Source organism: Oryzias latipes, chromosome 2 (assembly GCF_053564925.1).
Source record: "Oryzias latipes strain Hd-rR chromosome 2, Olatipes_Hd-rR_3.1".
NCBI lineage: Eukaryota > Metazoa > Chordata > Actinopteri > Beloniformes > Adrianichthyidae > Oryzias > Oryzias latipes.
Genome location: NC_136238.1, coordinates 48,261,209 through 48,275,744, shown reverse-complemented (window position 1 = coordinate 48,275,744; position 14,536 = coordinate 48,261,209). Strand labels below are relative to the sequence as shown.

The following is a 14,536-nucleotide window of genomic DNA, read 5'->3' as shown; positions in this document are numbered from 1 at the left end:
TCTGAATGTTAAACTTCAAGGCAAAGAACAGATCATAACGGAGCTGTTTGACCACATCAAGGCTTTCCAAATGAAGCTACAACTACTCTGCCGGCATCTTTCAGCAGGTAAGTCATTAACATGCTGCACACAGTGATTGTGATTGTAACACGTGCTGCTCCATGTGTGTCCGTCGCTGTGATGTGTCGCTGTCCGTGGTGCTTACGCCTGTTTGACAGAAAACGTAACTGTTTGTCTTTGTGGGTTTGCTTTCATTGCTCTGTTGTCTTTTGTGTGCTGTAGCTTATGTACCTCATAGTAGTGCTAATTATACTAATGGACGCATTCTTATTTGACTTTGTCTCTTCAGGAAACTTTGCACACTTCCCCAGCCTGAGAGACGTGAATGTGGAGGTGGACAGGTTGCCAGAATATGGAGAACTTCTCAGCAACTTAAATAAGGAGTTTGATTTGCGCTTTGTGGACTTTAAGAAGACTGCAGGTGACATGGAGCTTTTTTCTCAGCCCTTCAGCGTGAGTCCCGACTCAGTTCCAGAGCATTTGCAGATGGAGTTGATTGAGTTTCAATGTGACACAGAGCTAAGACGCAAATTTGTATCACTACCCTTGAGGGATTTTTATCCACATGTGTCAAAACAAAGATACCCACAGATGAGAAAAAATGCACAAGTGATGCTATCTCTGTTTGGCAGCACCTACATTTGTGAGCAAACATTTAGTCTCATGAATCTGAACAAGATCAAACTCAGGGGGACCCTCACAGACTCACACTTGCAAGACATACTAACACTATCAGTGAGTAAGCTGCAGCCCAACATTCAGTCACTGATTAAGTCAAAAGACCAGCTCCATGTCTCTCATTAAGGATTGCAGTTTGCTGTTTTCATTGGAAAAAAGTTTGTTTTAGTTTGGTTTTGTTTTTTAGTTGAAAATTGCCAGTGAGGCCTTGCTGTTATGTTTAATGGTTTGAAAGAATGTTTATTTTTGTGTGTTACCTTGATGAATACAGAATCAAAATAAACACATTAAAGCATGTTCTTTGTTTTCTGCTTTTATTTAATGACATACAAAAAACGTATTGTATTTGGCCCACGGTCCACGATCACATTTAGATTTTGGCCCTTTGAGGAAAAAAGTTTGGGCACCCCTGCCTTAGATGTAGGTGAAGAGCTCTGGGACTCTCTGGAGCACTCATTCAAAGATGGGCCTCTCACCATTCAGGCTGAGAAAACGGGGAAGAGGGTGTCAAAAATAACAGTCATTAACTAATCATTTTTTTAATTTAATGAAATGTAACAAAATAAGTGTATTTGTTACTATTATTAATTATAATTTATCATATTTAAAATAGAATTTATTATTATTATTTATTGATTGATTGTATTTAAAATAGTATTTACTATTATTATTATTAAAGTTTAGCCAGTAGTTGTGGAAGTCATTGTTGAACATTTACTTTGAAAAAAATGCAAGGCAGCCGTCTTAACATAAGACCAAATAAGAAGAAAGTAGAGACAGATGAAGAGACTCACACAGACTGTAGAATCAAAGACTGACAACAGTTTGATCAAAAATGCCATTTCTGTCTTCAGGTCCAACATTCAAGCCGGACCCTCTAATGTTTGCACTGTGTGTCTTGTTTCCAAACCAGGTCCTAGTCTGCAGAAGGTCCAGTTATGTAACGCACCCAGCAGTCATTGAACCGTGTCTGACAGGTAAATATGTCCACGTGTGGGAAGAACCATGTTTAGTTCCTAGTGAGAGACTTTGTGTGCTATGCTGAAGGTCCCCCAAAGAGGAGAGATAGGGCCCACAACCTGAAGTTGAGACAGTAGAAAGACAATTCATGGATTCCATCCCATCTGGCTGTGTACCAGCAAAGGCCGACTGCATGAAATGTTTGGCAGCTGAACCACAAGCTTCAAGTACAAAAACGTGGCAACTTTTTAAGTATTATGTCCAACATAGAATTTCTATTGAAAAGGGGAAGAAAAAAAGAAACCAAACCCAATGGTTAATAATTCTGTCCATGTGTTTGGTGTTTAAATGTTTTTCTAAATCCAGAAAAAGTCCCAAGTACTCGACCACATCCAGTCTGAGCACATTTAAGTGGTAGATTTTTCCCATCTACATTACCATGATCTACTCATAAATGCCCAACAAGTGTATTTGAACTCAACTCAGAGTGACAAACAAACACCTCATCTCAAATAGACGTGTTCATGAGCTAATGAAGCAGCCCGGACCCAACTTCTGCAACACGGGGGCTCTCCTTCACTTCCCAACATCGTTGTTGTAGACAGTTGTCTGGATGAATGTGAACATGCTGCGTAGCATTGGGTTGTACTTTGTAGCAAAAACACAATTTGCCTTGAAAAGTTCATCAAAGACACCAAGTGAGGAAGCCGACCTGCAAGCGATGACAATTGTGTAAAGGGTGATAGAACTGGTGGATTTCTTTCCTACTTTGTCCTACAGCCAGGAGATCGGGTGGAGTGCTGGTCGTGATGGAATCAAGATGTTCTTGAATGTTGGTTCCTGTCAAATAAGAAATGAAAAACACATTGAGGCTTCAATGACACTGCAGTAACATTTCATTCCAAAAATTATTTGTAGAGCTGGGAAATAATGTATTTGGGCACAAGAACATTTGTGGTGCTAATCAATCAAGGTATCTGCACATGTATTCTCAACATGACAGCACCAGGCGCATTGCTGAAAATAAAAACACACCTTCTTGAAGACCACCAAATGCTTTTCTGCTTGGGAAGCAGACACTTCCTGGTCTTTTACAACCTTGGGCAGAAGGAGGAACAAGGTGCAACAGCAGCAGAATGGATGAGGTCACTGTCTCACCCTGAGAATACACAAACATTTATTTCAAGTGGAGCATCGGCAAAAGTCAGACAAGTAAAAGAAAAAAATGGGAACTATTGCAAAACGGTAGTTGAAACTGTCCTAATTTACAGGAAATGAATAGAGTTTCTACTGCCTGTAACTCTACCAATGCTGTCATCCACTTCAGCTCCACTGTCAGGGTTATCAGCTGCAGGAGGAGATCTTCCAACTCACTGCTGGTTTGCAGCTTTCTCCATTGTTGTCGTCCATTTTTTTTAAAGAACGTGTTACTTTTTTATCTATTTAATATTTATAAAGTACATTTCAAAACCATTTATAGGTCAAACGTCTATTAACATTAATGTCTTCATTTTTCATAACCGGTCCTGGAGAAAGGGTCACTAAGACGGTAAAGACGCTCACCATTCCCCCTGGCAGACATTTCTTTCACATGTCTTGGTGGTGACGTCCTGCAATACAAAGAAATAAATGAGTTGAATGCTTCATGCTTTGCTAAAGATGAGAATGACATGTTAATCATACACTGAGTCTACTAAGCCATGATGATGAATTAGCCATTCTTCTCTGTCATGTCAGCAGCAGTATGTCAACCATCTTTCTTCTGGTTTCATCTGTTAAATACAGAGTTTTAGGGCCAGTTTACAAGAATTTTTTTTAATAACGACTTTTATTAAGTCGTTAATTTACGAGAAAGAAAGTTATAACTTTTAAATTATGAGATTTTAATCTCATAATTTTTATCTCATAAATTTACGACTTAAAATCTCGTAAATTTACAAGAAAAACTCATAGATGAACAAGGAAAAATCCCCAAAGGTTTCTGTTTATCGGAGCCTAGCTTGAAGATGAACTATGTAGAGCCTTTTGTGAGGCTTTATTTCCAGATAGGTTTAAAAAAAACAAAGATATTCTGAACCTTTTGGACTCAAAATCAGATTATTGTCAGTGGAGCCGGCTTTCCAGGGTTCAGTGTCAGTAAAGTCATCTGTAAAATTAGGAGCTCAGAGACATGTTTGGGTGTAGAGGATCACTGCAGCCTTTATTCTCCTTTTCATTCACAAACCCTGAAGTTCATCCGTCACCTTACGTCATAAACCTGTCATCTGAACACCAATGCAGAAGTAAACAGTGTTCTATACGCCCCCTCCTCCAGATGAAATGTCCCGTTTCCACACGAAACAATAAAGAGGAATGAAAATAGTCTGTTATTTTAGCATTAGAACGTTGAAAATGCCAAAAAGTGTTCCTCCTCAGACAGAAGCGTCACACAGACGTAGAGATCTTGTCTTTAATGGAGGAAGAAAGGATGAAGGTGGACATCTGCAGGGTTACGGGGAACTTCATCGACGGGCTGGAGAGATCCTGCAAACCAACCATCAATGAATAAAACCTTAATAATTGTAAATCAAACTAATGAGCTTCCAGACATTTGGAACGTTATCAAGAAACATTCAGCTCACCTGTTCAACAAGGTTCAGTCGGTCTGCTCTGCTGCGTTCACTTGCTGCTGCACTGTATGCTCACTTCCACTTTATCTTGTAAATTTACGACTTAAAATCGCGTATTTTTTTATTTTATTTTTTGTGGCCCTAAAACGACATCGCAGTGAAAGACTTGCTTCCATTATATTCATTTATTATTTGTTCCCCACCAGGTTTTTGGGTAACATGGATTCCATCAACTAAACACACAGATGTAATACCCATCCCATGTCACTAGAGGACTATGCACACACACAGTTAAGAGTCGGGAAAAAAAAGCTCCTTACAGTGAAGAAAAGGGTTTAGTCTTTTTTTTTCCATGCCTGATCGATGCTCGGCTGCGTTGTGGCAAAAAACCAAAGAGGGCCTTTTCACCTGTTAAGCAAGCAAGAAAAAAACCGTGCACGTCCTCACGTAGCTGATGGTTAGAAACTGTTGGCGGGAGAAAATCTCTGCAGGCGAACTCAGCGGTATCCGACTGCAGCGGGACAGAGGAGGCGGGAATCTCTGAGGCCTGGGGGTTGGAATCAGCTCAGCTCAGGTGTGCTCGGTCTCCCACAGGGTCCAGATAGACTCGGCTATGGTCAAATGCAGAAAAGTCCCCTTTAGAACTTTGGACATTTGCTTTGGGTCGTTTTTACCTAGCATAGACTAACCAACACGTTACAGCATGCTAAAGCTAGTCGCAATTAGCATTTTTAGCTGCATATTGTAATGAATAAAACGAGCGGTTAAACACATTTAAGAAAATTATTACTTACATAACAACAGTTTCCACATTTCTAAACAGAAAGTTGACTCTGAAAACCATCGTAGCTCCGAGCATTCAGCCTCAGCTCCGCTCCTCACCAACGTCTGACTCTCTCTGCCCGGCAGTGAAACGATTTTTCAGATCGTTCTTAGGACACACCCACTTATCTCTGATTGGATGGATCATTATACAGACAGATTACACAGCAAATCACATCTCAGAATGACAAAAAATACATACAGGTTAGGCTGTGGGGCAAACTAAAACTTTTACAACATACTAGACCAACAAACTTGATTTCCAATGAAACTTTAAACAAAAAACAACTTGTTAACCAAACCAACAAGTGGCCATTGAACATTTTTAATAAATAATACATTTTTATCTTTTAATAGTAGCTTAGTCTGTTTTATTTTTTTATTTTGACTGGGCTACACAGAGAAAAGAACTTAAGCAAATTAAAAAGGGAATCAACTAAACAAGGATTGGACAATAGACTAATTTCAGCAATTTAAGCAATATTTATTTTACAGGTTCATATCCTTAAAAATAATTATTTGATTATAATAATTCTTACGTGCTTGGCCTCTGAGTCCAGCCGTAGCCGTTTACTGGATGGACTCTGAATAGACGACGATGTCTTGAGAATCAGATGAATCAAGGGATGATTGATGATTGCTCAGAAGATTGTAGCATAGGAACAGAATCTGAAAGAAGACATCAAACAAGTTCTTTTATCAAAAAAATTAAAAATGTAATTCACACAAACCAGTGGCATATTTGGTGGTTAATACTCCGACAGAAGGATCCTTAACTACATCCTGAAACACATGATCATCTAACTCAGACCCAAAGCTGTCAACAAGCTTTCCACCTTTGGTCACAGCAAGGACAACACATTTTGCAAATGGTGCAAGGAAAAAAACAATATTGTGTAAACCAGATTCATGAAATAATATTCTTCAAATACCAACATATCTAGGAAGTCAAGGACAAGAAACATTCCTACATCAATGTATGAATTAGAACTAAGGAAAAAAATACTATCAATTATAGTTAGGACTCAAAGCTTTCAATTAAAGGCTAATTTGTAATATCAATCTGTTTCCTGCAATCCTAAACTCTTTTAGATCAAGCTCCGTTGTTCTCACATCACCAGTCTGGTCTTCATCAACATGGTTCCTGCAGCTCATCAGTTCTCAAAATCTTAAAAAGGTTCAATGTTACGGCAATGACACAAAGAGCAAACATGTCCTTTACAATAGAGCATATCAGATGTTCATTATATATATATTCATTCATTTTCTTGACCGTTTTCCCTTTCGGGGTCACGGGGCTGCTGGAGCCTATCCCGGCCACTTATGGGCGAAGTCAGGGGACAACTATTATATATATATATAATTGAAGACCAGTTTGAGGGAGTTGGTGGTATTTTAAGCTAGGTTTTCACTCGACCATGTTAGCCGTCTAGTGATTGAAATACTGAAGATAAAATACTGCAGGGAACAACCAACAACCCTGTTTATTTGACATAATATATTTTTGAAATAGGAATATAAAAAAGTTATTACACAATAAATATTCCTCGCCGTAGTTTTGGGTGGTAAATGACATTTGACCAAAATCTCCAGGAATGGTTTGATTCAAATGTGAAGAGGTGGGCGGAGCTTCGTCTCCCCAGCATGTCCTGGGTTTTCACCGGGGGCCTCCACCCTGAGGGGACATGCCAGAGCCCCTCCCAATGGATGTGTCCAGGAGACATCGGAACCATTCATCTTTCTGTCCGTTTGCTTTGAGGCCCAGATCCTCACCTGCTGCTGGCTTTGGTTCAGCAGCTGCTGACTGGAACGCTGAAGCTCAGAGCGTCCGGCGCTTTGATCTTCTGCACATTCAAGTGTGGAACAGATGCAGAGAAAAGCTCCAAAGTTCTCAGAGGAGCATTGATTCAGCAGATCTTTAGTTTCTGGAGACGACTTCAATGGAAGAATGAAAACCACATGGATTCAAGCTGAAACTCTGTCAGAGTCAATAAAGGTTTTTCAAAGACAAAGCTCTCCTTCACTGTCAACACACACAGATGATCAGAACAGTTCCACATGTGTCTGCATGTTCTGGGAAGTTCTCCGGTTCCTCTGATCACGGCTCCAGCAGCGTGTTTCAGGAACACGGATGATCCAGAACATGGGATCAGACTGAAGTCAGCAGCTTTCAGCTCCTTTTGGGCTTCAAGCCCAGAGAGAAGACAGAAATGTGAGGAAGGCAGAGAACATGAAGGCTTCCTGACAGCAAAGAGAAGTTGGAGCCAGAAAGACTGGAACCGGATCAGGAGCGACTCTGGACAGTCCTTTTAGTGGTGGATCCAGACAGAAGCAGCAGAGACGTGAGCTTTGAGGAGCCACTCTGCAGCTTGACCCTCTCAGATGTCAGCAGCTGTTTGTGTCCTCAGATCCAGTCAGACACCAACATGTTCCTCAGAGAACAGCATGTCAGCACACACTGCACACGCTTGGATCCATGCAGACGTGTTGGAAGCCAGAGCTTCAGGCCTTCAGGCCTTCAGTGGATCTGTCCGTTCATGCTGAATGGGAGCAGAAGAACGTCTGTTTCAGCTCTGCTGCTTCAGCTCCACTCAAACTGCTGGGAACTCCAAACTCTCTCAGAGGAGAAAAACAGCAGAAAGCTTTCTGCAGCTGCTCTCACAGTGGATCTTCCTCTGTCTTCTTCAGCAGCAGATGATGAAGAGTCACTTTCTTCAGGTTCCTCTCAGTCCTGACCTTCATTCCTGATGGACCAAAGCAGACTGACAGCAGCTCTTTAGCTCCACAAAGAAAACTCTGCAGTTTCCCAGAAACCTTCTGAAGCAGAAAAACCAGGAGACTTCCTGTCTGTCTGTCAGTGTTGGAGTCTTCCTCCATCTTCAAATGATGAAAGTTTCTGCTTTGGAACCTTCCAGAAAGCCTTTTGAAAGCCTCCTGATGATGCTGGAGGACAGGGAGGAGTCAGGAGGATGCAGGAGCTCCCAGAGGAGGAGAGGCAGGAGGAGCAGAGGGAGCGGCTGCTGGAGCAGAAGCAGCTGCAGACGCACTTTTGGCTCTGGGCTTCAAACTTTGATCAGGAGGAAGAGGAGGAGCTAAAGAGGAGCAGGAATGCTGGGAGTGGGACTGGAATTCACACTGAATCCAACATTTAGGGACAAAAATGGCGTCTTCCAGAAATAAATCCATGTTTCAGAAACGGGAACATTCCTGAAAGTCTACCCGGCAACAACTGGGGTTTGGATGAGGAGAAGAAGAAATGTTCCCATTTAGAGAGAAACCAGTTTCTACTCCATCCAGACTCTCAGCTCCATTTAGCTCCTGGATCCACTTTGAAAAAGGCTTTTCACAATAAAAGCACACATTTTAGGATTATCAGAGGTAAAAACTAACAACTAACTTTGAATTTGTTCTTTTCTTATTGAAATAAAGCAGAAATCTGTTCTCTCAAACTCCTTCAATGTCCTTTTTTGATCATTTCTAAACATTATTCTGAGTATCAGAACCATAGAATCACTTAGAATCATCATTTTGGTCATTTTTTGATTCATAAACTCATTTTTGTCCATTAAAAATAGAACATTTGAAAAGAATCAAATGATCAAATTCAAATAAAAATCAAACATCAAAGTCAGAGACATGAAGGGCTCATATCTTCACCAATTCTTTCATAAACATGGAGGATGTGACGTCACTTTTCCTACCACTGCTTCAAGTTGGAGCAGGAGCTGAACATTGTCGCCCCCTGCTGGTGGAAACAGCTCATTACAAGCGTGGATTCGCAGAAAAGCTCTGATTGGTTCTTCTTGATCACTGATGTCAAATGTTCTGGATGACAAAAATCCCATTCAGTTGATGTAAAAACCCTCATCAGACATGAAAACAACCGCTATTCCTGCTGTTTCTGACCGTTTTCATGGTCTGCAGGTCTGACAGCAACAATCTCAAATGTTGGACTGAACCATTTCATTTGAATCTTCCAGCTTTCCTGAGGGGGGTTCCAAGATGGCGGCCTAGTCGGTCTGTTTTTGCTTCCTTCCGCACCTACTTTAGTAAAAAACAGTTGTGAAAAGCTATATAGCGACGAACCTTGCTATCCAAAGTTTCATTTTGAATTTTTTTTCGAAATTTGCTGATGCCGCTGAGGGAAATCTGTCAAGGTATTCATCTTCCACCATATTAAAATCACCTCCAATGATGAGTTTATTGCCAGGATATCTTTGGTTAAGCTCTTTAACAGAATTTGTAAAATCTGAAAACATGATTTTGTTTTGCGCTGCAGAGTTATATCCATATACATTTCCCAGAATAACAAATTTATCATCTTTCATAAAAACACAAATTAACCAGTGACCAGAACCATCTCTTTTTGTAACTAAAAGCTTGCCAGAAAAACTATTCAGTAATATAGCGCCCCCTGCTGACCGATCGGTGCCATGAGAGAAAAGGATTTTATCTCCCCACTGATTGGCCCAAAACTTCTCATCAGTCTCGTTGGAGTGAGTTTCTTGTAGACAACAACAATGAACTTTTTGGCTTTTGCAAAATAAAAAAAGTGATTTTCTTTTAACAGAATCCCTAATAGCCCTAGTATTTAACGAAATGAAAGACCACACAGAACTTAAAGACATAAAATAAAACACAGAAGGATGTAAACAACAAAAATACGAGAAAATTTAAGATGTTGTGGTGTCTTAAACTAAGGGTTAGCTGCGCCCCTAACTATTTACTAAATATGAAACTGAGAATTTTACCATTATATGATGATTTTCATGAAAATGTTTCACTGGAAAACAATATAAATTGTTATAACAAATTATATAACCATATTAATTAAAACCTTTCGCATCTTAGAAAAAATTCCTAAAAAAAAAAGGTAAAATGTAAAAATAAAGGATAAAATACTTAACTTAGATTTGCTCTATTATGTAAACAAAATGACTCAAATGTTAGAACTTAGAATAACTAGAATAAAAAACAATTTAAACAAAACGATATGAACTCTTTAATAGGTAGGTCGCCTCCTTGTTAATATTTCACTCCACAGTGACTCTAGTCCTGTTGATGTGTCCCACATGGCCCCTGTAATAGACGTTCTTCCCTTTTTCCCGCTCCATCTTGGACCAGACGGCCGCTCCAGCTTCTCGGTCTGCTTTGCTGAAGTCCTCCTTGAAGCGGATCCCCAGGTCTCTGCAGGTCTGCAGTTCTTGGTGATCTTCCAGAGAGCATCTCTATGGCGCCTCGTGACAAACTGCAGGATCACCTGGCGATGTCTTCCTTCCTCCCTCCTCCCCAGTCCATGAACCGTGTCCACCGTCGTGTCCATCACGTCTGCCCACTGTGGTGCGATTTTGGACAGGATTCCAACCACATGTTCCCTGATGTTCTCCTCATCTTTTTCTTTCAGTCCATGAATTTTCAAGTTTCATCTTCATTTCTATCTTTCCAGATCTGCAACTATCACTATCCTTGGGATTTCTCTTTCCAACGTTGCGATCTTCGTTTTGCAGTCTTTTATTTCAGCCGCATTCATCTCAACGAGCCGGGAGATGTTTGCCACCATTACGGTGTTTTCACGCAGCTGACTTCCAAAATCTTCTATTTTGGACGTTAGCCTTTCAATTGCAGCCAAAACCGCATCTTCAGATCTGGAAGTAGACTCCTGTCCCGTTTTCACCTTCTAAGGTGGTCCTGTGGACTTTGTGGGAGTAGGTGGTGGTTTCCTTTTCACACTAGAAGCGACGTCCATCTGGGAATAGTCATGCTCGCTCATCATGGCCGACGGCTGCAAAGTTGGAGCTTGCTTCGGACTTGTTTTTTTCGTCGCCATTAAGCAGAAAAAGGGGAACTCACCAAGATGTTTTTTTTTCCCAAAACGAAGATAAAGTTAACGCGCAACTGCTCTCCAGTCAAACCGTTCTCTCTCAGTTTTCAAATTCTAACATTTACCGTGCAGATCGGGGCAAAAGGCGAGAGCTTAGCGAGAGAATTCCTTATGAAACACCTTATGAAAGAATTGGTGAAGATATGAGCTCTTATGTCTCTGACTTTGATGTTTGATTTTTATTTGAATTTGATCATTTGATTCTTTTCAAATGTTCTATTTTTAATGGACAAAAATGAGTTTATGAATCACAAAATGACCAAAATTTGATTTGATTTGAAATGGTTTATTTCAAGCAATTAAGTAGAAATAATACACAACAGCAATATAATCATCAGTTGTACATTCATACAGTAACTAATCAAACTTAGGATAATTAGACATATTAATAAATATTGCTTGAAAGGGAGTGGAAGGAAGCGAATTTATATAATCCCACCCCGATTATACTGTAACCATTTTATTACATGATTTATCAATATCCGGTTCCCAGTTTTTAATCAGACAGAATTAAAATCATAAGATATCGATAAAGCACATGACAAAGATGAATTACTTAAGTATTACGTCAAAAATAACTATTTTAGAAATCAACATGGCAAATGCAGATCAGTCATCTGAAATATATGCAGATTGTGTTACTTATAAAAGTCATTCATATGAATAAAACATAATACTATATCAGTAAAGTAGACACAACACTGTTTCAGGAATTTTCATAGCAAAAATTTCATCAAGTATCAAAAGTTAAAAACGTGCAAAATAATGCTACATTAGGAAAGATTTTTGAATCAATTTATCAATTTTTGGAGAAAGTGTAGTAATATCATTAAAAGTCAATCAATTTAACAATTTTCAATAAGTGATTAATCATTTGTTTTACTTTTTTTTTAAATATTTTTTTGTATTTTTTTATTTTTTATTTATTTTTTTTATAATAAGGTAATGCCTTAGGGGGAAAGTAAAAAGGGTCCATAACTGTCGATTGTCCAAGGTTGGTATTTCTTTTTTTACTGATAACAGCTGATCTCCTGGGTTCAAAGCAGAGTTTCTAGTTCTCTTCGATGTTATGTCTGCAGACATTAGATTCAGGTCCATATCCTTCTTCAGCTGATATCAGCGACAGTGAAAGTGGAGGTCAAGTTGTCTGCAGGTCAGAACTCTGCTGTTATTCAGGTTACGTAAAGTGATGAATCCACGTGTCATATTTCTTCAAATTATTTGGCTCTTTGATTTATTACTGCATGTTGGCTCAGACGTCCGTGATCAAACACTTTTCAAAGTCTTTCATGGTGTTCACAACCACAACCTTGGACCGGTCCGGTGGACCGAGTGGTTTGACGTAGATCCTGCAGCCTTTAACCCAAGTGTTCTCAATCTGCTTACGCTTCCTGAGAAGCCGTGCATGTTTTGAGATTTCAGCATTCCTTCTGGTCAGATGGTCGTTCAGATAAGCAGCCGAACCTTTCAGGTTTTTGCGTTGATTCATCAGAGCTAGCTTGTGTTTATGATTCACAAACCTGATGAGGATCGCTGGTTTATCCGTCTCCTTTCTCCTGGGGAGCAGGTGGCAGGTCTCGATGGTATTGAGATCCAGGGAAATCCCTTTAGATGTGAGAAATGAATGTATTTGCTGTTCCAGCGACGCATCAATCTCCGTATTAGCACTGCTAGCTACGCTAGCGCTAGCATTAGCAGTGCTAGCTCCAGCTGAATTCAGCTTCGCTCGAGGCTTGATTGGTACTCCAGTGAGAATGACATTATTCATGATTACTTGCTGTTCCACATCGTCCAGTCTTTTCTCTAGAATCTCGACCCGGTTTTCTCGCTGCTCGTTTTGAGCCCGAAATCTTCGGAACTCTTCCATCATCTCCCAAAGTGGCGTTAGCTTAGCCGACACTTGATCCATAAAACTTTTCAGCGTTTCTTGAATAATGTCAAGAGTCTTTTTGAGTTCTTCATATTCCTGGGGTTTCTTCGGGGGCATGGTCAGCTCTCTTTTTGGAGAAAATCAACTTCTTAAGTAATTTGAAGATAGTTGTATTCGCAGAGAGGCACGCCACGCGTCCTGCCGTGTAACCCGGAACCGGAAGTCGGGTTCCGGGTTACACGGCAATGATGATTCTAAGTGATTCTATGGTTCTAATACTCAGAATAATGTTTAGAAATGATCAAAAAAGAACATTGAAAGAGTTTGAGAGAACAGATTTCTGCTTTATTTCAATAAGAAAAGAAAAAATTCAAAGTAAGTTGTTAGTTTTTACCTCTGATCCTAAAATGTGTGCTTTTATTCTGAAAAACCGTTCAAAAACAAGTCCCACTCCCACCATTCCTGCTCCTCTTTAGTTCCTGCTCTTCCGTCTGAACCCAGGAGCTGACCGTTTTTGCCCCCATAGGCCTCATGTGGAGCTGTTCATCCTGCAGAGCTGGAAACCAGCAGGATGGAGGCACCTTGGGAGCTCTGACTCTAAATGTCTTCAGCCTCCATCCTTGAAGACAGAGAACTCTCCGAAAACAACCTTCCTGTTTGAATTGATTTATGTCCTGATCTTCAAAAAGGTACATGAGACATTTGTTCTAATGGATACGCCCACATTTCATTTGTGTGGAGCATTTCGTCCTTGGAATCTTCCAAAGACATTTACCATTTTACTTCTGTTTCTGTACTTCCAGGCCGCTGTGCCACAACTGTTCAAATTTCTGGACACTGTGCCTCTCTTTACTGTTTTGTGCTTTTAAAAAAGAATTCATTGACGTGTCTTTTTTGTGACGTTAAGTCAGACCATTTCATTTAAATGTCAGTGATATGAAGGGTTACTGATGATTATTTGTCTTTTGATTTTTAATTATAATTTCCGAAGTAATCAGTTTTTAAGGAAAGTATGCAAATAATTTTGATACTTGATCTGTAATGTTATGCCTTCGTATGTAATTAATATTTACTTAATCTTTGTTAGTCTATTTTACTAATACCTATGGATTTTTTAATGATCTTCACTTGTGATGGTAAACTATAAATAAGAGAGAATAAGAACCAAAGTGCTAATATGTCTGTTTATTTTGAAGAGTAATTAAAACTGTATTACTTACATGTGTATGTGGATTTATTTATATTTACCAATAAATTCATGACTATCCTAAATTTTATATTTATCTACGACTTTCTTCAGGTAACCAAAAGCTTTATCATCTAATTGTTGACTCTCATGAATGAATGAAGGAGATTCCCGCTTTTCCTACCAGAAGACAAACAAACATCTGGATCAGTGTCTCCTGTTTCTTCTGCACATCTGGATCCTCCATGAAGAAAAAACAAAGCTACAGCAGAGCTGTTCCACCACCAAACACTAGGAGGCGCACTGAGCTGAAAGAAACACCAAAGAGTCTTTGAGAAAGGGGGGATGTGTAGCGACCTTTGACCTTAGAGAGAACTGAAAGGAGCTTTGAAAGTGAAGGATGTTCTGCTCAGATAAAGCTCTTTGATTCTGGGTGCAATGACAGACCTTCATGCACACGCTCACACACG

General features: G+C 39.8%; 1 protein-coding gene and 1 long non-coding RNA gene across 7 annotated transcripts in view; one reads left to right on the top strand and one right to left on the bottom strand.

Moving 5' to 3' along the window:
- The window catches only part of LOC144988990 (NLR family CARD domain-containing protein 3-like), a 204,704-nt gene that overhangs the window by 31,853 nt on the left and 158,315 nt on the right, over positions 1-14,536 (top strand). The gene's annotated exons all lie outside the window — the stretch shown is intronic.
- LOC144989463 (uncharacterized) lies at positions 1,017-5,260 on the bottom strand. 6 transcript variants are annotated; one of them, XR_013653667.1, is made up of 7 exons: positions 5,102-5,258; positions 4,628-4,918; positions 3,382-3,470; positions 3,005-3,308; positions 2,734-2,857; positions 2,467-2,538; positions 1,017-1,222 (listed from the first exon to the last, which is right to left on the bottom strand). It is a non-coding gene; the product is annotated as an uncharacterized LOC144989463 (long non-coding RNA). The 6 variants fall into 6 exon arrangements; XR_013653664.1 differs by having other exon boundaries at positions 1,017-2,538; XR_013653665.1 differs by having other exon boundaries at positions 1,017-2,538; positions 3,262-3,308; positions 5,102-5,257.